Source organism: Balaenoptera ricei, chromosome 12 (genome assembly GCF_028023285.1).
Source record: "Balaenoptera ricei isolate mBalRic1 chromosome 12, mBalRic1.hap2, whole genome shotgun sequence".
NCBI classification, from domain to species: Eukaryota; Metazoa; Chordata; class Mammalia; order Artiodactyla; family Balaenopteridae; genus Balaenoptera; species Balaenoptera ricei.
In genome coordinates this window covers 15723325-15746247 of record NC_082650.1, presented here as the reverse complement: position 1 = coordinate 15746247, position 22923 = coordinate 15723325, and the positions used below count along the sequence as shown (strand labels likewise).

Sequence of the window (22923 nt, the reverse complement as noted above, 5' to 3'; positions counted from 1 at the left end):
GCATTTTGAGTACCGGTGGAGGCGAGTGTGGCTCCTCCAACCCTTGAAACATCTGTTTACTCTGGCTGGACTCTCTGGGGGCAGATTGACCCAGACAGCTCCCACCCTGCAGAGGGAAAATGCAGTGTTTTGTTTCCTAATACCAAAGCTGCTTTTTTAGGGTGAAGAATCCAAAATGTCACCACATCATTATCTGCTCAGGAAAGTAGTTCTAGGCCCTTTTAACAGACCTGGAGAATCTACTTCTTATGAACTTCTAAAGACATTTTGTTCTTCTGGCGGGCTGCTGCTGGGTTTTTTTATTTTTATTTTATGTTTATATTTCAGCTGAAGAGCAAATGTTGGCAGATCAATTGTGTTATATCAATTTTGAAAGATAGTTGTTAGTTAAGGAAGTTGTTGTGTTAATGATTTGACTCCCTAAGCTGACTGTATATTATGCAAATGAGATACAGAGGAAAACCTCACCTATTCCAGCTAATCGAAATATTCCATTTTAGTATTTCCAAATACATCTATAAGAAAACAGAGTATGCTCACGGAAAAATATTTTGGGAGCCTTTAAGGAGTTGATAAGACTAATTTATAATGAACACAATATGGGGAAATGTAACAAAATCCAATTACTCCAAGCCAGGCAACACAGAAAGTTCTAAAGCTCCTCATTTATCCTTTTATGACAGTTGTGCAGATTGTGTGTTTGCACAAGGATAGGATTTGTGTACAAGTCTTGAGTTCACCTCTCACTTTAAAAGAGGCTAAGTGGCTTCATCATAAGTGTTCATATCTATAGATGATTTGGAAAACAGGTTAATCCGATTACAATTGTTAAGCTCAGTCTCTGAAAAAAAATTTAAGTTCTTTTTTCAGGGAGAGGCTTATCATTTATACAATTTGTGAGCTTAACATTTATCTTCTTCTCACTGCTAGTACATATAAAGGCAAATTTCAAAGTAACATCAGATGATAGTGATTGTGTTCATCGCCTTTACATCTCCTTTTAATTTCTTCTCTTTGCTCGTATGTCCTTCACAACTAAAGTGTAACTGTCCTTAAAACTGGTGAAATTTGAATATATTCTGTGGATTGGCCCTATGTCACTGTCCTGGTTTTGTTACCATACTATAGTTATGCAAGATGTTGGCATTGGGGAAACTGAGTGAAGGATACAGGAGACCTCCTTGTACTTTTTTTTTTTTTTTTTTTTACAACTTCTTATGGATTTATACTTATTTCAAAATTTTAAAAAATTGTAATGTAACTGTTCTCTAGAACATTTATCTGAGGTCTCTTGTGCCTAAGCAGGTAGTTCAATAAGGTACTTTTGCTCAGTACGTGACTTCCATGTATTAAGTCCTGTAAGGTTTTGTGGGTAACAGATAATTGCCTTGTAAATGTAGATGCTCCATGAATGCTTCTTGAGGTCCAGGGTCTCTAAATCACCTTGCTAATGGGGAAGAGAGACTTTTGGTGATGAGGTCTGTCTACTTACTCAGGTCATGCCCTTTGGCCCTACCAACTTGCCCAAGCAAATGGACCAATCCCTGGGCTCTCTTAAATACCAGGGGCAATAATGTTGAGAGCTAGCTGACATTCTTTGAGCCCCTAGTATGTGCCAGGCTCCGTCATGCCTTATACTCATTAAATCACTTAAGCCTCAGAACACCCCAGGATGGCACGAAAATGAAGCAATTTTAAATGTGGCAAGTTTAAATGATCATTAAATAATGTCCCTACTTTCTAAAGAGTTCACTCTACTAGGAATCTTAACGAAAGGCAATGGATCCTCTCAGCTAAACAAATAAACACAAAAATTTCCTTTTGATTTTTAATGCAAACAAAAGAAAACTTTGAAATTATCTAATCATTCCCTTCTGAGAATAAATACTGGCACTTATCCATGACCCCTGCTTGTTGCTAACTCCTGCTATGTTTAGGATTGAAAGAGCCAAATTTCAGATCACGTGTTTTGGTAAATAGCTCAGGGTGAGAATAATATTTACTATCGGCAGTAAGCACGTTTGTATTGTTTCAGATTGGTGACGTGCGGGGGTAGGGGGAGAGGGTCAGAAGCAAGTTCCAATATCATAGTGAATCACGGTTCAACGTGCCTGCCAGCAAGAAGCTTTCAGATGTCTCAGCTACATTAGGAGGAGGACCGCATTCGCTACCTGTGCTCAGGGCTGCTCGAGCAAGCTGACCAGCCTCCCTCTGGCGCTCCCATTATAGGGCAGCTGCTCTCCACCACTTATTGGGACGATGCAAAGTGAGGAGAGCAGAAGCCTCATCCGGGCTCAGTCACTAACTAGGTCATTGATTCTTTTTTTTTTTTTTTTTTTTGGCCATGCCATGCAGGATCTTAGTTCCCCAGCCAGGGATTGAACCCGGGCCCCCTGCATTGGGAGCGCGGAGTCTTAACCACCGGACTGCCAGGGAAGTCCCTTTTTTTTTTTTTTAATTAATTAATTTATTTATTTTTGGCTATGTTGGGTCTTCGTTTCTGTGCGAGGACTTTCTCTAGTTGCAGCAAGCGGGGGCCACTCTTCATCGCGGTGCGCGGGCCTCTCACCATCGCGGCCTCTCTTGTTGCGGAGCACAGGCTCCAGACGCGCAGGCTCAGTAATTGTGGCTCACGGGCCTAGTTGCTCCGCGGCATGTGGGATCCTCCCAGAGCAGGGCTCGAACCCGTGTCCCCTGCATTGGCAGGCGGATTCTCAACCACTGCACCACCAGGGAAGCCCAGGGAAGTCCCTTTTTAAAAGTTTTTTATTGAAGTATAGTTGATTTACAATGTTGTGTTAGCTTCCGGTGTAGATCATTGATTCGTAAAACATGTTCCCAAGACCAGCAGCATCAACACCATCCGGGGACTGGTTAGAAATTCTCAGGCCCTACCCCAGACCCACAGAATCAGAGACTCTGGCGGTGGGACCAGCGATCTGTGTTTCACTGGGCTTCCAGGTGATTCTGAGGCCAGCTCAAGCTTGAGAACCACTCGGCTAATTTACCTTGGGTGATCCTCTTTCCAGGCTTCAGTTTCTTCTTCTGTAAAATGGAAGACTTATATGTAGTAAGCTATTTCTAAGGCCCCCGCTCTGAACTCCAAGGCACACGTCCCAAGCTGTCTAATTCTATAAATCTGTGATGTAGATCTACACATCTGGAAGTACTGTATAGTGCATGAGGGGACAGGCTCTGAAATCGGACTGCCTGGGTTCAGATCCTGGTGTCCCCACTTGGTAGCACTGTACACCCAAGCAACCTACTGAATTATCCCGTTCGTTGTGTCTTCCTCCATAAAACTGAGGTGATAACACCTATGTCCTAAGGAGGTTGTGAGGAATTGATCTAAAACGTGCAGAACAGCACCTGACACAAAGGAAGTAACTCATACCTCAGGTATTAGCAGACCTGTCTCTCTCCACCTAAAGAATTCTGGAAGTTTGAAGATGGGAATTGTAGCTATACAACTTTATTTCCTACACATGGGCTATATATATTAAAAATACTCTTTAGCACTTGCTGAAGAAATAAGATAATAAATTATACATGTTGAAAATGTTTATTCATAGGAAGGCTCCACACTGGGGTATGTCTAAGGATGGCATGAAAACTGAATTTTTAAAGAATAAGCAATCATTCTTTAAGAAGGCATTGGTTGTCATTACAACTCTGGCAGTGAGGCTGCATATAAGACCTGTGATTGCTTCCATGTTATAACTAGAAAAAAATTAATAAAATGAGTTCAGACTTACCTGTATTTTGGGTTCTTTTTAACCATTTGATTATTGTCTACCCATAACAGGAAGGAAACTAATATGATTGGGTGTCTGTTAGGTGGCACACACCATGATGGATGTTTCATAAGGGTCACGTCAATTAAATCGGACGGTAACCCTGTGAAATAAGATGGTCCTGACTTTAAAGAGACTGAGGTTGATTGAAATGAAAGTTCTTGATCACATAGTAAGTTATAGATCCAAGATTTGAGAGTAGGCTTATCTCAATCCATAATTCACCCCTTGGCATCACTAACTTAACTATTTGTTATACTTTTAAAACATAAAACTAAGTTTTCAACAAATGAGACATGGACGTCTTTTGCTACTTCATAAGCACAACTGGACAACGCAGTAGCTGTCAAGAGCTCTAGCATGTAGAGCACCTTCTGAAGGGCACTGGGAACCTCTCACCATCAAAAGCGCTTCTTTTATTTGCACCTACAAAAATCAGAGGACCTCACCTAAGCCTGTGCTTTGATCATCATTCTCCTTCTCCCTGTGTGGGCCTTCGGATGAGAAAATGGCCAGCATACTTGGAAAGGTACCAAGCTGCCAAGGAGGGGAAGCCACACCTGGGTTTTCTGCCTCACAGTAGAGAAAATCGTACTATTCTTTACTGTGTCTCACCTTCCCATCTCCTTCTCATGATTTTATTCAAAGTGAAAGCAAGTTAGGATACACAGATTATCTACTGAGGGTTTTTAGACTTTGACTCAGTTAATACTTAAAATATAATTCTATTCTGTCCCTTAGAAAAGCTCTATTCTACTTGAAGAGTACTTCTTGTTGTAGAAAAAAAGTCAAGAAATGTTTTGCTTTTTTTTTTTTAACCTTAATTTGGAGGTATGGCAACATTCTTTGGGCACAGCTGTGGTATTACACCCTGGGAGTACATAAGAATCACTTTAAGAGAAAAAACCTAGTGCCCTGGTCTCACCCTCCAGAGAATATGCTGTTTTTGAAATAGCCCTTGATTATTGTTTAATACCTTGATTTTTGAACACTTGTAGGATTTTGTGTAGCATCTTTACATAGTTGAACATACTTGGTGCCTTTGAATTTGCTTATATACTATTATTGTCCCTGATAATATAACTAAATTACTTTCAAGTTTCTTTCTTTTTTTTTTTTTAATTTTATTTATTTATTTATGGCTGTGTTGGGTCTTCGTTTCTGTGCGAGGGCTTTCTCCAGTTGCGGCAAGTGGGGGCCGCTCTTCATCACGGTGCGCGGGCCTCTCATTATCGCGGCCTCTCTTGTTGCGGAGCACAGGCTCCAGACACGCAGGCTCAGCAATTGTGGCTCATGGGCCTAGTTGCTCCGCGGCATGTGGGATCTTCCCAGACCAGGGCTCGAACCCGTGTCCCCTGCATTGGCAGGCAGATTCTCAACCACTGCGTCACCAGGGAAGCCCCGAAGCCCCCAAGTTTCTTTTTAATTTGGCTGACTTAGTAGAATCTTCACTCTGGTAATTTTCATGAGGAGTTTAGAAAAGAGTTTAATGATAGCAAATATTTATTTTCTGTTGGCCCTTGAAGTTTAGAGTTGAAAGTATCCTCAGTGGTTAATGGTCCAAATCCATTCTTTACCTGTTAGGATGTTGAAACTCAGTCTAGGTTGATTCTTTGAAATGAGGGAGGAGATGACCAGGATCCCAGGTGCAAACCTACTGGTACCAACCCAGCCATCTCCACACTGGCGCCTGAGGGCTGGGGAATATCCACCGCCCCACAAATGCACTCTTAATTTGACCATTGGCATCAGACCCAAATCTTCATCTGGTCTCCTTACAACAAAATTGGTCAGATCTCACGTGGATCTCAAGGGGCCCTCTTATCCTTTCAGAACAAGCCGAAATGTAGAGACTGAAGTGGCTTTTCCTGCAAAGCACCTCACCCTGGACTCCAACCTGATTTCTGACTAGTTCTAGGTATAGTATTCTATTCCTTTTTTGGGGAGACTAATTTTAAGTGTTTGAGGTCTCTGTTTTATCATTGACCCCATAAAGCTTTTCTTCTTTGGGGTGATAGAGTAGCGGAGGCTGAGGGGGGGTTAGCACGGTCTTGAGCTCCCCTGGAACAATGGTTCCCACCTTTATGATGCACAAAAATCACCCAGGGAGTGTAGTTACCAATGCTCATTCTGGGTTCCCATCTGTAAAGATTTCGATTTAGTGTTCTTGGGCAGGGTCCAGCAATCTCGTTACTTATTGAAAATATAAGCTGATGGTGATTGTATTAACCAGCTCAGGCTGCCATAACAAGATACCATAGACTAGGGGGGGCTTAAATAACAGATATTTGTCTTCTCACATTTCTGATGGCTGGAAGTCTAAGATCAGGGTGCCAGCAGGGTAGTTTCTGGTGAGGCCTCTTGTCCTGGCTTGCAGATTCACTCTGTGCAGAGTGGAGAGAGAAACAGGTCTCTGTTGTTTTTTTCTTCTTTTTTATTATGTGAGTTTCCAGTGTACAGCACTATAATTCAACATCTGTATGCACTACAAAATGATCACCTCCATAGTCTAGTTGCCATCAGTCACCATACAACTGACCCCCTTCACTCCTTTTACTTATCCCCCAACCCCCTTCCTCTCTGGTAACCACTAATCTCATCTCTGTATTTATGAGTTTGTATTTGCTTTATTCGGTTTGTTTGTTTTGTTTTTTTATATTCTACATACGAGTGAAATTATATGGTATTTGTCTTTCTCCTTCTGACTTATTTCACTTAGCATAATACCTTCAAGGTCCATACAAGTTGTCACAAATGACAGAATTTCATTCTTATTTATGGCTGAGTAATATTCGTGTGTGTGTGTGTGTGTGTGTGTGTGTGTGTGTGTGTGTGTATCACATCTTCTTTATCCATTCATTCATCAATGGACACTTAGGTTGTTTCCATATCTTGGCTGCTATAAATAATGCTGCAATAAACACAAGGGTGAAGGGTGCATACATCTCTGCAAATTAGTATTTTCATATTCTTCAGATAAATAACTAGAAGTGGAATAGCTGAGTCATATGTTAGTTCTGTTCTTAATTTTTTGAGGAATCTCTATACTGTTTTCCATAGTGGCTTACCAATTTACATTTCCACCAACAGTGTATGAGGGTTCTAGCCTTTTCTTCTTATAAGGACTCCAGTCCTATCAGATTAGGGCCCCAACCTTATGACCTCATTTAATCTCGATTACCTCCTTAAAGGCTCTATCTCCAATTATAGTCACATTGGGGGTTAAGACTTTACCATATGAATTTGGGGGGAGTGCACAATTCAGTCCATAACAGTGCCTTAGGGGATGTTGAACCACACCTGGAAAAATGCTGGTTTAGAGTATGTGTAACTGGTGTATGTGATCACCAGTTTCATTCATCAAATATTTGGTTTACAACACCATTATAACAACTGATGTATTAAAATTTACAAATAGATTAAATAGAGGAAATTTTTTCCCCATTTTTTTAATTGAAGTATAGTTGATGTACAATATTATATGTTATAGGTGTACCATACAGTGATTTCTAATTTTTAAAGCTTATACTTCATTTATAGTTATTATAAAATATTGGCTATATTTCCTGTGTTGTACAATATATCTTGTAGCTTATTTTATACATTATTTTTTGTACCTCTTAAGCCCCTACTATATATATGCATATATATATAAATAACCCTATATGGCCCCTCCCCCTTCCTTCTCCCCACTGGTAACCACTAGTTTGTTCTCTATATCTGTGAGTCCACTTCTTTTTTGTTATATTCACTAGTTGTATTTTTTAGATTCTACATATAAGTGATATTCTACAGTATTTGTCTTTGTCTGACTTATTTCATTTAGCATAATACCCGCCAAGTCCATCCATGTTGCTGCAAATGGCAAAATTTCATTCTTTTTTATGGTTGGGTAGTACTCCATTGTCTATATATTCACCACATATTCTTTATCCATTCATCTGTTGATGGCCACTTAGCTTGCTTCAATAGCTTGGCAATTGTAACTAATGCTGCTATGACCATTGAGATGCATGTAACTTTTTGAATTAGTGTTTTTGTTTTTTGGGTATATACCCAGGAGTGGAATTGCTATGTCAAATGGTAGTTCTATTTTTAGTTTCTGAGAAACCTCCATACTGTTTTCCACAGCGGCTGCACCAATTTATATTCCCACCAACAGTGCACAAGGGTCCCCTTTTCTCCACATCCTCGCCAACACTTGTTATTTGTGTTCTTTTTGATGACAGTCATTCTGATAGGTGTGAGGTAGTAGCTCATTGTGGTTCTAATTTGTATTTCCCTGATGATTAGCGATGTTGAGCATCTTTTCATGTGCCTCTTGGCCATCGGCATTTCCAGAGGACCTTTTTTATTTTTTAATAATATCATGAAATGGGATTTATTAAGAAAAGAATACCCTGCTCTCTAGCACTTTCTCATCATGGGGTTTCCAGAAAAGCATCCCAGAAGAAAGACATGGGTACCAGCTTGTCCTCTTTTGGCTTGAATCAGGGTTTCCTAGGCCTTGCTCTGCTCTGGGCCTCACCCTGAATGTCTAGGCTCACCTGTGCTGAAAACATGTGGCCTCGTAAACACACTTCAAAATTGTGAGGAGAAACGTGAGCAAGCTAAGTAGCCTGAAGTTTGTTAGACTTGCTTGATCCATCTCAGTCTGGAGGAGCTTTTTCCCTCAGGGAAGCTTTTAGCTTTCTGCTTTTCTACCACATCAGGATTAGGGGCAAGTAGTTGGTTTTGTTTTTCTATCCCCCTCACCCATTCCCTCCTCCTCACGCTCCAGAGGAAAGAGATCATATATCAGAGATGTTTCTTCTTCAAAAGGACTTGGGTACATTCACAAATCCTTGTTGAGGCCTCTGTGTATTAAAACTTTTATCTCCAGGGTTCAGAAAGAAAGAAACACTGGGCTGGGGTACAGGATGGGGGTTTTTTTCCCCTTTCTAGGAAAAATGCTGATGATTAACTAATGCCTCTAGATATCTTCTTAAACGCTCAGTGTCAAAATGAATAAATGCTCTTCCCAGTGAGGGGGACTGCTTATTCCTTTTTTTATTTTCTTACCCATAAACCCAATTTTATAGCCCTTGTTTATTTTGATGGGGCTAGGATCTCCAGTTCTAAGTCTTAACTTCTGTCCTATTATTTTTTAAAAGGTACAACAAAACCAATGTTCTATGAGATTAGGATATGATATGTGAATTTTAACATTTACAGTTGATCTTGGCTTATCTTTGAGAAGGGTATCAAAAACGAATCCTGACTTCAGTCCTTGTAAGGGACCCTCAAGTGTTGCTGGACAACTCAGTGTGTCACTCTTCCAGGGCTGTGGTTTTGGCCTTACTGTCCCAGTATTTTTAAATGTCAAAAACTATGACGCCGAGTTACCTGGGTGTTTGTTTTGGCAGAATTACCAACTCGACTGCTTCTTCCACCTTAATTCCTCCATAGAGACCCTGCACAAATTCTAACATTTATTGATATGTTCAAGGTTTGTGAAAGCACTAGTAGAATAAAGACTTTAATTAATAGTAAGAGTGGCAAACGAAAATAAAAGCTAATGAGGTTAAATGGTAAAGACAGTTCCAGGGACTTCCCTGGCTGTCCAGTGGTTAGGCCTCGGTGCTTCCACTGCAGGGGGCAGGGGCTTGATCCCTGGTTGGGGAACTGAGATCCTGCAAGCCTCGGCATGGCCAAAAAATAAAATAAAACAAATTTAACTCAGTTATCTTTTAAAAAAAAAAAAGACAGTTCCAGTTTCTTGACCTGCAATTAACATTCTCCCCACCCCGCTACTATAAACATTTTTTCCTTACTCCCTTCACTGAATCTTTCCAAGATGGTTTTGGTCTTATGGTACATTTTTTTGCCTAATCTTGTATAAAGTAACAAACAACAAGTGATATTTTTAATTCTTCATGTTTCACTTTTATATGACTTACAAATTGAAGAGAAATAAATTTTTCTTACAACATCATTTTCTAGTAATCTGGTCGTTCTAGAACTACTAACCTAGTATACAGTGTAGTGTCCAAGGGTCCATGAGTGTGACACAGAGTCAACTACTTCCAGGCTCCAGAGCCAGGCAGGTCCTGTAAAAGAGTGAATGGAGATGAGTGTGATACTAAAGGGAGTGGTGCTACCAAACGTAAAATAGATAGCTAGTGGGAAGCAGCCACAGAGCACAGTGAGATCAGCTCGGTGCTTTGCGACCACCTAGAGGGGTGGGATAGGGAGGGAGGGAGGGAGAAGCAAGAGGGAAGAGTTATGGGGACATATGTATATGTATAGCTGATTCACTTTGTTATACAGCAGAAAGTAACACACCATTGTAAAGCAATTATACTCCAATAAAGATGTTAATAAATAAATAAAGGGAGTGGTGAGGCCTGCAGCAAACTAGAAAGTGCACAGCCAAGGTGAAGGGAACAAGCTTAGCTCCACATGTTGCTGCTGAGTGTGAATACAAGGCTAGTGGTGACGGATGCTTATTGGTTTTTTTTTTTTGACACCTCCTCCCCAAGCTGAAAAATCTGGATTTATATGTGAAATATCCTGATTTTTACGGGTTTTTTTTTTTTGCATTGCTATTTTTGAAATAGCCTGATTTTTAAAATTTGGTTTATCAATTCAAAAAATTTAAACCCAGTGTTGACAAATAACAAGTCTTCAGGTCACACTCTGGCTGCACAGCCTCAGATCACAACTTCTGGGGGAGTGTTCAGGTCGCACCAGGCATCCCCAGTGGTTCTATTTATCAGGCCTGACTTCCTTCCCCAGTCTCTCCCAGGACCACCAAGTCTTTCATTATCATCAGATCTCTCACCTCCAGCCCCAACCTCGGCTCCCCACACAGAATCTGAGATGTACACCTGAAAATAGAGCTGAATTCCAATTTCAGACATTGTCAGGTGGGTTAAGGTATCTTATCACAACTTCTGCCACATGAGGAATTATAGATAATTTAAAGCAGTTTCCCTATACAAAGGCCATATGCTCCTGGTTTTTGTATCAATTCATGGTTTTCTGACTATAATAGTGGGGACCACATTTAAGATTCTTGAGTTATATGAGAGCCTCAAGAGAGACTGTGTAGTTAAGAAGTGGGTCATTGTGTCGACACATCACCCCAAACCATGGAATCTTAGATTCGAAGATTTGGAAAGCATTCTTTTTTATTTTAATTTATTATATTGAAGTATAGTTGATTTACAATGTTGTGTTAATTCCTGCTGTACAACGAAGTGATTCAGTTATACATATATATATATATTCTTTTTCATATTCTTTTCCATTATGATTTATTATAGGATATTGAATTTAGTTCCCTGTGCTATACAGTAGGACCTTGTTGTTTATTCATTCTCTATATAATAGTTTGCAAAAGCATCCTTGAATGCCGTAGGCTCCAGAGTTTTCACTTTACTAATCTAGAAGGAATCTGGAAACCAGAGAGGTGAGTGACTTGCCGAAGGTGACCCAACTGTCTAGGAGAACTGTGATTCCACACATCCCAGCTCCAGGTCTGTGTCCTCTCCATGCATCATGTTACAAGCGCTGAATGATGACTTGGATTGAACAAAATAAGTTCAGCTTTGGGGGTGGTTTTTACTATGACATCACTAGGATGATAAGCAACCGTCTTTGTGAAAAATCTAATGCCCCAGTATTCTCAGAGCAGCTTTGTTCACTGGGATTTACATTTTGTCATGTCCTGATCTGCATAGACTCCTAAGCAGGTGTCTTATGTTTGGAGCCACACTGGCACCAGGAATTTGTCCCTGGCTTTGGGTGTCCTGAGATGGGTGACTAAGTGGTCCTGGGAAGTACTCAAGGCTCACGTGTGCGCAGTCAGTCCCTAAGTCCCCTAGTAGTGGCACCACCAGCTGAGTGGAACGGCCCCTCCTCCAGGCTGTCCTTTTCTGACCACTTCTCCTCTTCAGGCTCCTTTGATGTTCCTTTTCATCTGATTATACCTAGATGAAAACGCCGGGCAGGGAAGTTTACGTTGTGATTTACTGTAACCACACCTTATAAGCCGCTCCGTCCAAGTGGTTGCACAAGAACAGTCATGGTTACTGCCCAAGCAGCTCTGCCCAGTGTCTGGAGGGGGAGAAAGAAAAGCCCAGAAGAGAGAGGCTGATGTGTGCAGATTAGAAGATGGGTCACCCAGAGTAGAGAAGGAAACTAGAAGATTCTTTAATAAGGGGGCAGAGTTACAGTAAACATAGTTAGTAATTGTGGTATGCAATATTATATTGGCAAACAAGATTGTCCAGAGAAAAATCTAGGTTGAATGATCACCATGGGCGTAATGCCAAGTACACCAGCCGTCTACGCTTTCGGGAAGTAAAATGATCTGGATGGTCTCTTCTGTCTGCCTGGCTTCCCCCAGCTAGCTTCCTCTCAGCCTTCAGATGTCAGTTCACGCACCCTTCCCACGGGGAACCTTCCCTGACCACCCCAAACCTGCCCCGGTCCCCCTGGACATGTTTTCACAACCCCCCGTGCCTTCTCTGCAAAGTCCACATCTCACGTAGAGTTAATCACTTGTTCGTGTGATCGCTCAGTGTCTGTCTCCCTGGCCACACTCTGTGCCCTCTGAGGACAGACTGTTGTTGCTGGTTCAAATGGAGAGTTTAATGAAGGGGCTACTTCACTGAAGGTGGTGAGGCCATGGGAGCTAGCAAGGAATGTGTGACACCCAGAGACTGCAGCAATGGCGGGAAGCCTTAACCGCCATTCTTGGGGACAACCACAGGGACCCTGGATGGCCCAGGGGACACCGTGGAGTTAGGAGAGCCCAGTGAGAGCTGGGACTATGGAGGCCGGGCTGCCTCGGATGCAGCCACTGCTAAACCCCAGACCCCTCATCAGCCAGGGGGCAGGCAGGTAAGCCCCTATTTCCTTCTCCTCCTGCCTCATAATACTGGTGTCTCCCACTAGCCAAACCCAACTGGAAGCCAGCCATCAGGGAGCAGGGCGTGTGGAGAAAGACGGGGTGGGGAAGGGTCCGCACATGGGGAATCGCCTTCACATAAATTTTTAATTTTATTTTAAAATTTTATTTATCTTATTTCTTCTCCTTTAATTGCACAAATAATACGTGTTCCTTAAAGAAAAGGCAGAAACTAGATCATAGTGGTAGTGAAGGAACTCCCCCATCATCCCACCTTTCCTGCAGCTCATATAAATGTTTGGGCTTTTTCTCCTTCTTTCTTTTTTTCTTTCATCTACTTATAAAGAACTTGGAATTTTTTTATTCAGAACAAACCAAAATAAATTTGGTGACACTTGTTTCTTGGCCTAATTAAGATTAACCCTGTAGCCTAACAGACAGCCCCATTTCCTTTCCTTTGTTCTGTTCACATAAACAAGTTACTTCATGTACCTCTGTGGGAACTGGGCATTAGGCAAGTGTTTAGACGCACAAAAACTCTCAGCAAGTTTGGCTCCCAGCTTGGATACCAAGTAATTAAACCTAAGATGAAAGGTGAGTCCAACAGCGCTCGATCTCTAAGACTGAAAAGGAAATATAAGTGCAGGCAGCCTCCATCAGCTTGATGTTACTGTCAGTGTGAAGTTACTATCCGCTTTCCGTATTACTTGAAGGGCAGTTTGAAAACAGGGGGAGAGACAGTTGAAAACAGAGCAAATGTTTACGGATGCAGTTCTTGTTACATCTGAGCTGTTGCTTCGTCACACTCGTCACGCTTGTCATTATTTATCTGATGCCTGTGCAGTCCCGCTGGACTGCAAAGCCATGTCCGTTCACTGAGCCCAGCACGGAACCTGTTAACTAGGCAGCCGGTTAGCAAGGCTGGGTTAGGGGTCGCTGCTCTTAGTTAACGTAGAGAGAAGGTATGGAGGGAGAAGGTCAGCAGGTCGTTGCTGTGTGTGCCAAAGTTCTGAAAGGCAAAGACCAGGACACATGGCAACAGACGGGTATTTAAGACCGTTGTAATACCATAACAAAGGCGGCAGCCTCATTGCCTTCTTTGGTTTAAAAAAAAAAAACAAAACCTAGAAAGTACTAAGTCCTTTAGAGAGGAATAAGTTCTGCTTTCCTGGAGTGGGGTCTGTATTTGAGCTTTTACAAATTTCTGCCTGAATGGGGTTGTCCTTGCGAATAGTTTAAGGAGACCAGACGAATAGAAGCTCCAACCACCCCGCTTCAGTTCTAGAAATTAGATCGCCTCCCCCCGGGATGAATCCATTTGCTCTCAGGTCACACACCTGGAGGTTCAGCTGTCGTTCACTGTGACACTGAAGGTAGCCTTGAGACTGGGGGAAGAAGACTGATGGCGGTGATTCTAAAGGATGGCAGTTGCTGGAGGGAAGATTCAGAACAAGTTCAGGGACTGACTCATAGCCACTCTGGGTGGCTTGTCTATGTTTCCTCCGCAAGCTTACATCCTCATCACCGCTACTTTTTGATAACTGTCTCTCTGAACCCACCATCTCAGAGTCTACAGGATGGGGATGCAGCTGGAGAGGTCGAGCTGAGCCCTCCCCATCACTCCATCCTCTCGGAGCTGCGGGGAAAAGGCTGGCCAAGGGGGGCTGTCTCTCTCCTCTGCCAGGATGTGAAATGGTTTTGCAAGCTGGCGTAAGGGTTATGAACCTCCATGGTCGTCACCCTGAAACTATAATAGATTCTTGTTTTAATGATTATTTTGGAAAATACTGCTGCAGGATTTCAAAAGAGTCTCCAAGCCCCTTCTACAAGTTCAAGTACATTTTTTTTTAAAGAGTGTTTTCCAAAGTATAGATTGTGTTGAATGCCTTTAGTTATGAATGGATTAGATGTGTGTTATCTCCTGGAGAAAAATGTGTCTGGAAGCAGACTGCATTCTTAGAGGGATAATTAGTTCATTGTGCTTAGCACAGCGAGTCCTCCCATGGTGTCCTTAAAGATGGGACTGATCTAGTATTGAAAGCAAAAGACTATTTGTAACATATTGCTTGCTTGATGTCTAAAAATTGTTCAGTTCAGAAATAACTAAGACTTGATTTCATCGTCTCTGGACTGTAAAGACCAAAATATCCTAATAACAAAACAGCATGAAAAACAGAGCTAATGACTATCACAGAGATAGAGGAGTGAGCCCACGAAGGACCTCCTGAAACAGCACAATTTTAGAGTCCCCAGGATGTGTGCCCTTCCAGGCCATCTCGGTGGTTTTCATGGCCGAGTGGTATATGATGGAGAGGTTAAATCGTGACTTGATTGGCAAGGTAAGGGTGAGCCGTGAAAGTGTTGTGAATTTGTGGGTTTGTTTTCTAAAGTTCTTACCATTATGCCTCAATACTGACATTTTCATGCAATGGGGGATGAGGAATTATATTTTCAGCTGGAAAATTTGAATACTGGTAACTATTGATTATTTATTGTTTGGTTTCCTGTGTTAGATTCAATACTCCAGGACTAACAAAAAATAATACTCCTTTCACTTACTATCTCCTAGACTTGAGGGCTTGTGTCTGCCTTAAACCTATGTCTTTTGCTGAGAGTAAACACTTCTTAAATTCGTGAAGACAAAGTCGCTTATCATTAAAATTATTTCACTTTGAAAATAGTCCTTGAGAAAGAAAAAAACAGATTAGCTCTTTTGTTTGTTTAGCAAAGTATATGGTTTGGTTTATATAACAATAGCAGGGCAGTTTATAGCTGGTGACATTTTCTGGGTTGAGAGTAGTCTGGACTAGTGTATAGAGATTTTTGATAAACAAAGACTGCACTGCAGAAGGGTGTTAGTACATCATATCTCACTTTCAGGAGGAAGGTCACCGTGTCCTCCTAAGGGACATCAATGGGACAATGGGATGTGTGACACCTCCTGGTATGCAGCCGACTTTAATGTTTACTTTTATTCTGTGGCATGTGCTTAGAAAATGTAATCTCATGCTTTTTTCTTTCAAAGAAAAGAGTTCTAACAGACTAAAAAAAAAAAAAATGAGTGTTTTGTCAGTGGCCTGTGCATTAGAAAACAGTTGGTTTTACCATTTGTATTGGGAAATGTGTCACAGTGGCAATATCTTAAATCACAAAATAAACAGCTCCCTCCCCCGCCCCCTCCGCTCCAGGCTTTAAATTGTTGTGCTCCGTATATAAAATATTAGTTGTCACTTGAAATACCCCTTATAACTTCTAGCACCTTTGCATCTGAAAATGTAAGATGATTGTCTCAATCTGCCTTACCTGGATGATATAAAGCAAAATCTTCCCTTGAATCTGAAAAATGTACGCATGCCTTTGCCCTCCCTCCTTCCTTTCTCCGGGCCATTCTTTCATCCTTCGTTGCCCAGCTGCTTGGAGCTGTTGCCTGGCCGCAGAGTCAGCCAAGTCTGTCCGCTAGGTCAGACCGTGCTAAGCCCCCAGAGCTGCGTGTTATCTGTGCTTCTCTCCGCAGACTCACAGCCCTGCCACACAACCCCATTCCCACCTCCTTCCCAAGCACCCCTGTGGACCCTCAGAAGGAGGCTCGGGCAGATGACACCACTGTGGGAGTGACTCCATAAGCCTTCCCAGGGGACGTTAGCGTTTTAACTGATGACTTTTACCTTAAACCAGATAGAATTGGTTTCTCATAGTGGACTTGCAGGCCCTATGGCAGATTTCCGGGAAGGGATTTTTTTCAATGGCAGGGCTTTCTGGTCTTCCTCCAGTTAGGCCACAAGACTGGCCTGCAGTTGACTCGATGGCTGGTTTGTGTCCTGTGGATGCCCCACTCCTAGCGAGGATACCTGTGAGTAGCTCCTGTGCTTCCTGTAACCAGCGTTGTGAGGGAATTAACAAGAGCTGCGTTCCAGTGAGAGTGTCTTTTCCACCTAACAAGGCATAAATGTGCATTTATCTGTGGCCAGTCTCACTATCATTTAAAAAGAGATTTTGCTGAGCAAAAACAATCTTCTCACCTCCCATTAATATTGGCAAATAAAATATGCAGCCAGAAGCGGCACTAGTATTTGTTCCTTTTACATGTCTTGGGATGGATTTTGCTGCATGCACGAAAGTCCAGTAGCAAGACAGCCGGGCACCTGCAAGACCTGCTAATTGCCCAGGGTAACCCATGTGTGGGATGAGATGGGAGGGCCTGGAGAGCAAAGCCATCGCAGAGCTGAGGTGGGGCGATGAGAGGCCTGAAGAAAACACTGAAGAGCTCCCCTGCTCTCTGGTGGGAAAGAACCTTGAATGTTGCTCAAGAAATGTAACTTTCTCCTCCCTTTCCTTTCCTCTCTGCTCTTCTGTGTCTGTATCATCCCTCCCAGGCCCTATGCACTACTCATCTGTTAACTCATTCAGCAACAAAATCTACCTGATGCTCGTCTCTTCTATAAAACATTGTAGTATTTGCAAATAACCTGCACACATCCTCCTGTATACTTTAAATCATCTCTAGAGTATGTATAATACCTAATACAATATATACCTAATATAATATAAATTCTATGTGAATAATTGTAAATACAACGTAAATGTTATGAAGTTGCCAGTGCACAGCACATTCAAGTTTTGTTTCTTGGAACTATCTGGAAATATTTCTTTCAGAATATTTTCCATCTGCAGTTGGTTGAATCCGTGAATATGGAACCTGCAGATACAGAGGACCAACTATGCTTGATGCTGGGATAAATATAAAGACAAAATGTGTGTGTGTGTGTGTGTGTGTGTGTGTGTGTGTGTGTGTGTGTGTTCCGGGCTCTGCAAAAGCTTAAAATTTAAAAAAAACCTAGATTCAGAATTCTATGAACCCTCCATGTTTGTGGATGCAGTATAGGGTGGTTCCTTGCAAGTGATCTGAAAGGTCTTTACTCATACAAGTTGATGATTTTGCTAAAGCAGTAATCACAGGTGAACAAATGACTGACTCGTGGGACATATATGGCCTGTGCTGTCACTTCAAAGCTGCCCTTCAAGCTAAGTCACTTGTCCAATGTAGAAGTTACAGACTGCCCAGTAGCTACACTCAAAGTAGCTTTGCTGTTTTTGTTCACTTGTAATGTACACAGCATCTCTCAGAAATGGCTTTTTAAAAATATGTTTCTTGGCCACCAAAAAAACAAAAAGAATCCAAGTACAATAAAATTTTATTGGAAGATAAAGGAGTTAACTTATCTGCGGATACGCACAGAAAACAAATGAGTCAATAAGAAGCCAAGAGGGAATTCCCTGGTGGTCCAGTGGTTAAGACTCTGCGCTTCCACTGCAAGGGGCGCGGGTTTGATTCCTGCTTGGAGAACAAAGATCTGCATATGCTGCGTGGAGTGGCCAAAAAAAAGAAGCCAAGAGCCTCTGTGTATACCACCCCATCACAGAATTTAGATCTTTGTGTCTTCCACATGAATATCAAATCTACAGCATCGAAAGGGTCCCTGCTCCCCAAGCTAATAATCCAGGGTAGGAGAGAGACGATTAGAAAATAAATATAAGACCACGTGACACTTACTCTAGTTGTAATAAACAGTCGTTTAACAAATGGAAAGAGCAGTGGGCTGGAGTGGTTGTGGAAGATTAGATGGGGCTCATAAGATTTGACCTGACCCTTAGTTCAGCAGAAATGGAGGACTTGGACACGGGTCTGGGGAGTGTCATTTCGGGGGGCAAGAGAGATCACTGTGGAGGACAGAATAGAGGACTAAGAGAGTCCCCACAGCCCAGGGAGGGCCCTTCCTCTCAAACTACCTTTTCAGCATCTGTGACTTAGTGATTTCCATCAAACTGGTGAGTTTTGTGGGGGAGAAAGAAGTTGCCTTCTGAATTGATTGATAAATTTCCACCAAAATGGCCCACTGATGTAGCCCCACATATGTTCAGCCTTATTTGAAAGGAAATAGGCATTAAAACAAATTATCCTATTATGTTGTTAGTTTAAAATCACTTAATAGGCATGATAGAAATAGCTGTATTAAATATGATCTGCTAATGTTATTTTCCATAACCACCAGTGAATGCTTTAAACGGAACTTCTATTTAAAGGATTTTGATCCTCTGAAATAGTTTACTTTTAGGTGTCTATACATGGGCATAATCCATACTTTGAGTTTTAGCTCCATGGTGCAGTGGTATCAGTTTTCAAGAATATTTTTGTACTCCTGAAGACCTTCATCTGAAGAACTCAATATCTTTCTCAAATAAGAACCTTTTGAATCTTGATATAAAAATAAATATAGCATTTTAAGAAGGACGGGTAGCCTTAGGGAAATGGAAACCCAGTATAATTCGAAGGTCTCTCCTACCGAAGTGTGGGAGTAAGATCATTCTGTCTTTACTACTTAGTATTTTTTAAAATTAATTAATTTATTTATTATTTATTTTTGGCTGCATTGGGTCTTCGTTGCTGCATGCGGGCTTTCTCTAGTTGCGGCGAGCGGGGACTACTCTTCGTTGTGGTGCATGGGCTTCTCATTGCGGTGGCTTCTCTTGTTGTGGAGCACGGGCCCTAGGCAAGTGGGCTTCAGTAGTTGCAGCACATGGGCTCAGTAGTTGTGGCTCGTGGGCTCTAGAGCACAGGCTCAATAGTTGTGGCACACGGGCTCAGTAGTTGTGCCTCACAGGCTCTAGAGCACAGGCTCAGTAGTTGTGGCGCACGGGCTTAGTTGCTCCGTGGCATGTGGGATCTTCCCGGACAAGGGATCGAACCCGTGTCCCCTGCATTGGCAGGTGGATTCTTAACCACTGCACCACCAGGGAAGCCCACTACTTAGTATTTATGAATATAAAGTCACAGAACTAAACTGTTTTCCTAAGAAATGCCTGTAAGTTTACGTTTTAGGTATTTGTCTTCAGATAGATTCTTCAATACTGTTTTTAAAATACTCAAGCTTAAATGTATTCTTGTGTAACTTCATGTACTTAAAACTGTATTAATTGTCTCATTAAGGGAAACTAAGGATTCAAACTTCCTTCAACTGTGTGTTATTCTCCACCCCTACCCCCAAACTTCACTTTAAAACTTATGTGAAAGATGTGTCCCTTTCCTTTGAAACAGACAAAGTTCGGGAAGTGAACTTGAAAATATGGGAGCTCTGAGACCTTGCCGCTTTTGTGGACTTTAATGAGAACCGTGGCCAGAGCCAGGAAGGTAGAGCCCAAGCAGCTGTAGGCGAGTGTGGGTTGTATTTGATGTTCACAAAAGAATGGCAGTCGCAGGGTGTTGCTCAGCGAAGTGTGCATTTTCAAGTTACCCACAGTGGTGTCTATTGTCCTGGTTCTCAGCTGAATGATGTCATGTTTCATTTAAGGCTCTTAGTGATGCTGAAGTCTGTGGTCTGCACACCAGGGGGAAAAAGGCAGGGAGAAAGTTGCCAATCAGGTTTTTGTAAAGCCTTTGTGTGTTGGGTTTTGAGAGATAAAAGCTGACTCATGCAATATTTCTACGGAAGGAGCTGCACAGACTAGTAAAGGCTTCTGGTTTTACCTGACTGAGCTCCCAGTGAGGTCACTGCATCAGCTGAAGGCAGACAATGCGGCTCAGTCTGGGTAGAGCCCAGGTAGGTGCAAATGTGGATGTGCCCGGGGAAGCCATGCCCCACACCCTCGGTCCTTCCCCCTGGAGCAGCCGAGCCCATCAGCCTTGGTGAGAAACTGTCGCCGGGGTTTTCTCCACAACACTGCGCAGGGCCAGCAGCTTGCTTGCATATATTACAACTGTTCTGTTATGAACGCGAGGTACTGAAAAGAGTTCTCCAACAATGGAATTAGTCTAGAAGGTGATTTTTTTTCCTCCATCTGAACTGCAGTCTGCCTTCAAGGGTGTTTGCCTTGTTTTGGTTTGGATTTGATCTTCCCTTAAAGTTAGGTTGAAATAATCTAGAGAGCTGATGTTGGTGACTCTGGGGAGAAAACTAAAACCCTAACTGTTCGTGCAGCGACTGCTGAGTACTTTCATGTGCTTTCTTTATGAGGTTCATGCAGGTTAAGCGGGGGGAACAAAATCAATGTTTGCAAATTTTATGCTTAGCAACTGTAGTGATGAAACTTAGCCTGAGTCTAGCGGTAACCAAAGTCGACTAAGTAAATGCAGTTTCCATGTTGAGTGTTTATTGGTAAGAAATCCTTTTGTTAGCAGGAATAATTGGAGAGAAAAGGGCATGAATTGTAGTCAATGCTGTTGCACATTAGAATCTGATTTTTTGGTTGTTTTTTAATTATTTTAATTTAGTGTTACTAATATATTTGAGAGAAGATGTATATGTTTGGCATTCCTTTTCATTAATCATATTGAACATAAAATCAATTATTCTAATTTAAAATATTTAAATATTTGATACCGACTGAGGTTGTGATTTTTAATTTCTTTAAATAACTTTTTCAGATTATAAAAGTGATACACTTATTGAGGAAAAGTGATATTTACAAATAAATATCAAAAGAAAAATCATCCATTCTCCTATTTGGTAAAACCAGTGTCAGTATTTTATTCTATATCCTTTCAATCTTTTTCTCATGTGGAGAGTAAATAAGTAGTATTTTAAATTCAAAATTGGGATCACATTGTATCTATGTTTTATAAACCACCCATATTACTCAGCTGTATATTATGACCCTTTTCTATACACTTAAGGATTTGAAAGGGCATGACATTTAATAGTTTTATATTGTACTTTCTAGATGGATGTATTCACTCAGATCTCTATTGTTAGACACTGAATTCTCTTCCTCCTCTTTTTTTCTCTGAGAAAATGTTTAGTGTACTTTATGGATGGTTTACTTTCTCAGAGCACTATTGTTAGTTATTTGGATTTCTCCTCTTCTTCCTCCTCCTTTTTCTTTAAGAAATGTTATTTAGCCTAACCCTCCCTCTCAAGAGCACAGAGATGGTTTTGGAACTGAGCGTGCTCAGTGCAGATGGAGCCTGTGTATGTAGCTATCATTGTTTCGTTACTGCCTTGAGACTGATGTTTCCACACGAACAGGAAGGAAGCTGGAGCATAGACTGTGATTTAATCTGAATTAAAAATAGAGGTTTTTTTAGCCTTTGGCAAAGTCAGTGATATATATTTCATCATCTAAGACCTGGCATTAGTAGAATAGAGAAGAAAATTGCTATTTTGTGGTTACTGCTTGTCCTGTGATTCCAGCTGGGAATGGGCCATGCAGATGTGGCAGCCAGTGACTTGGCATCGATTGCAGAGTAGGAGCTGCGTCCCCACCGTCGGATGGCCCGGGAAAGTCATCTAGTCGAGCTGCCCCACTTATGCGCGAGGAAACCAGAGACTCAAAGATTGCAATACAGACCTCCATGGTACAGAGCCAGGGCAGAAATGCAGATCCTCTGAAGGAGAAACTGTTATGTCATAACTTGATTTCTGGCTGGTCCTCTGAGCTCTTTCTGCACACACAGGTGGGCACATACTCATTCCTTCCCACACACACGCTATTGGCACACTGGTATCATGCACTTTATACAAGTAGCTTATGTTTAGTGCTTCATTTCCTGATCTCTAAGCTCTTTTTCTGCCCTCTTGTATGAATCTATAGCCAAGTATAAGAAATAATGGACTAGAAATCAGAAACCATAGTCTCTGATTCACTGTTCTACTTTGAGCATGTTACCTAACCTCTCTATCTTTTTTCCCATCTATAAAATGTTCTAAAGGTAATGACACATGTGAATGAACCGCAAGGCTTCGTGTGAGGGGGAAGGGGTGTGTGTTTTGTTTTTTAAGGATAATTTTGACAGAGAGTTAAAGCACTGGCATATCATGGTAAGGCGGATCTGTTATAACAGAGGCTGGTTATCTGTTCTGGTTATCTCTTGTTGCATTACCAATCACTTCAGAACCTACTGGTTTGGAACAACAACAATCATTTCTAATCTCTCAAGGTTTCTGTGAGTCGGGAGTTCAGGAGAGGCTCTGCGAGGTGGGTCTGGCTCAGAGTCTCCCAGTGCCGCAGTCAGACATGACAGGGCTGGGGTCATCTCAGAGGCTGCTCTCTCACACGTCTGGTGCCTGAGCTGGAAACACTCAGACAGCAGGGGCCAGATCAGCCAGCGTCCCTTCAGCTTCTCTCTGCATATCAGTGGGGTCTCACCACATGGTTTCTCCACAGCACATCAGCTTCAAGATAACCAGACTTTTTAATGGGGTGGCTCAGGGCACATCCAAACCCAGTTATTGCAAGGCC

At 41.9% G+C, this 22923-nt stretch overlaps 1 protein-coding gene across 4 annotated transcripts in view; it reads left to right on the top strand.

Annotated features, from left to right (window-relative positions):
- Positions 1-22923, top strand: part of PLEKHG1 (pleckstrin homology and RhoGEF domain containing G1) — a 223414-nt gene that overhangs the window by 103221 nt on the left and 97270 nt on the right. Inside the window, exon 1 of one of the 4 annotated variants that reach the window (XM_059940998.1) lies at positions 5678-5712. The exons of 2 other annotated variants lie outside the window; for them this stretch is intronic. The gene's annotated coding sequence lies outside the window, so the exon portion shown is untranslated. Of the gene's footprint in view, positions 1-5677; positions 5713-20224; positions 20286-22923 lie in introns of those variants that run through there. One more of the 4 variants, XM_059940999.1, reaches the window with a different exon arrangement.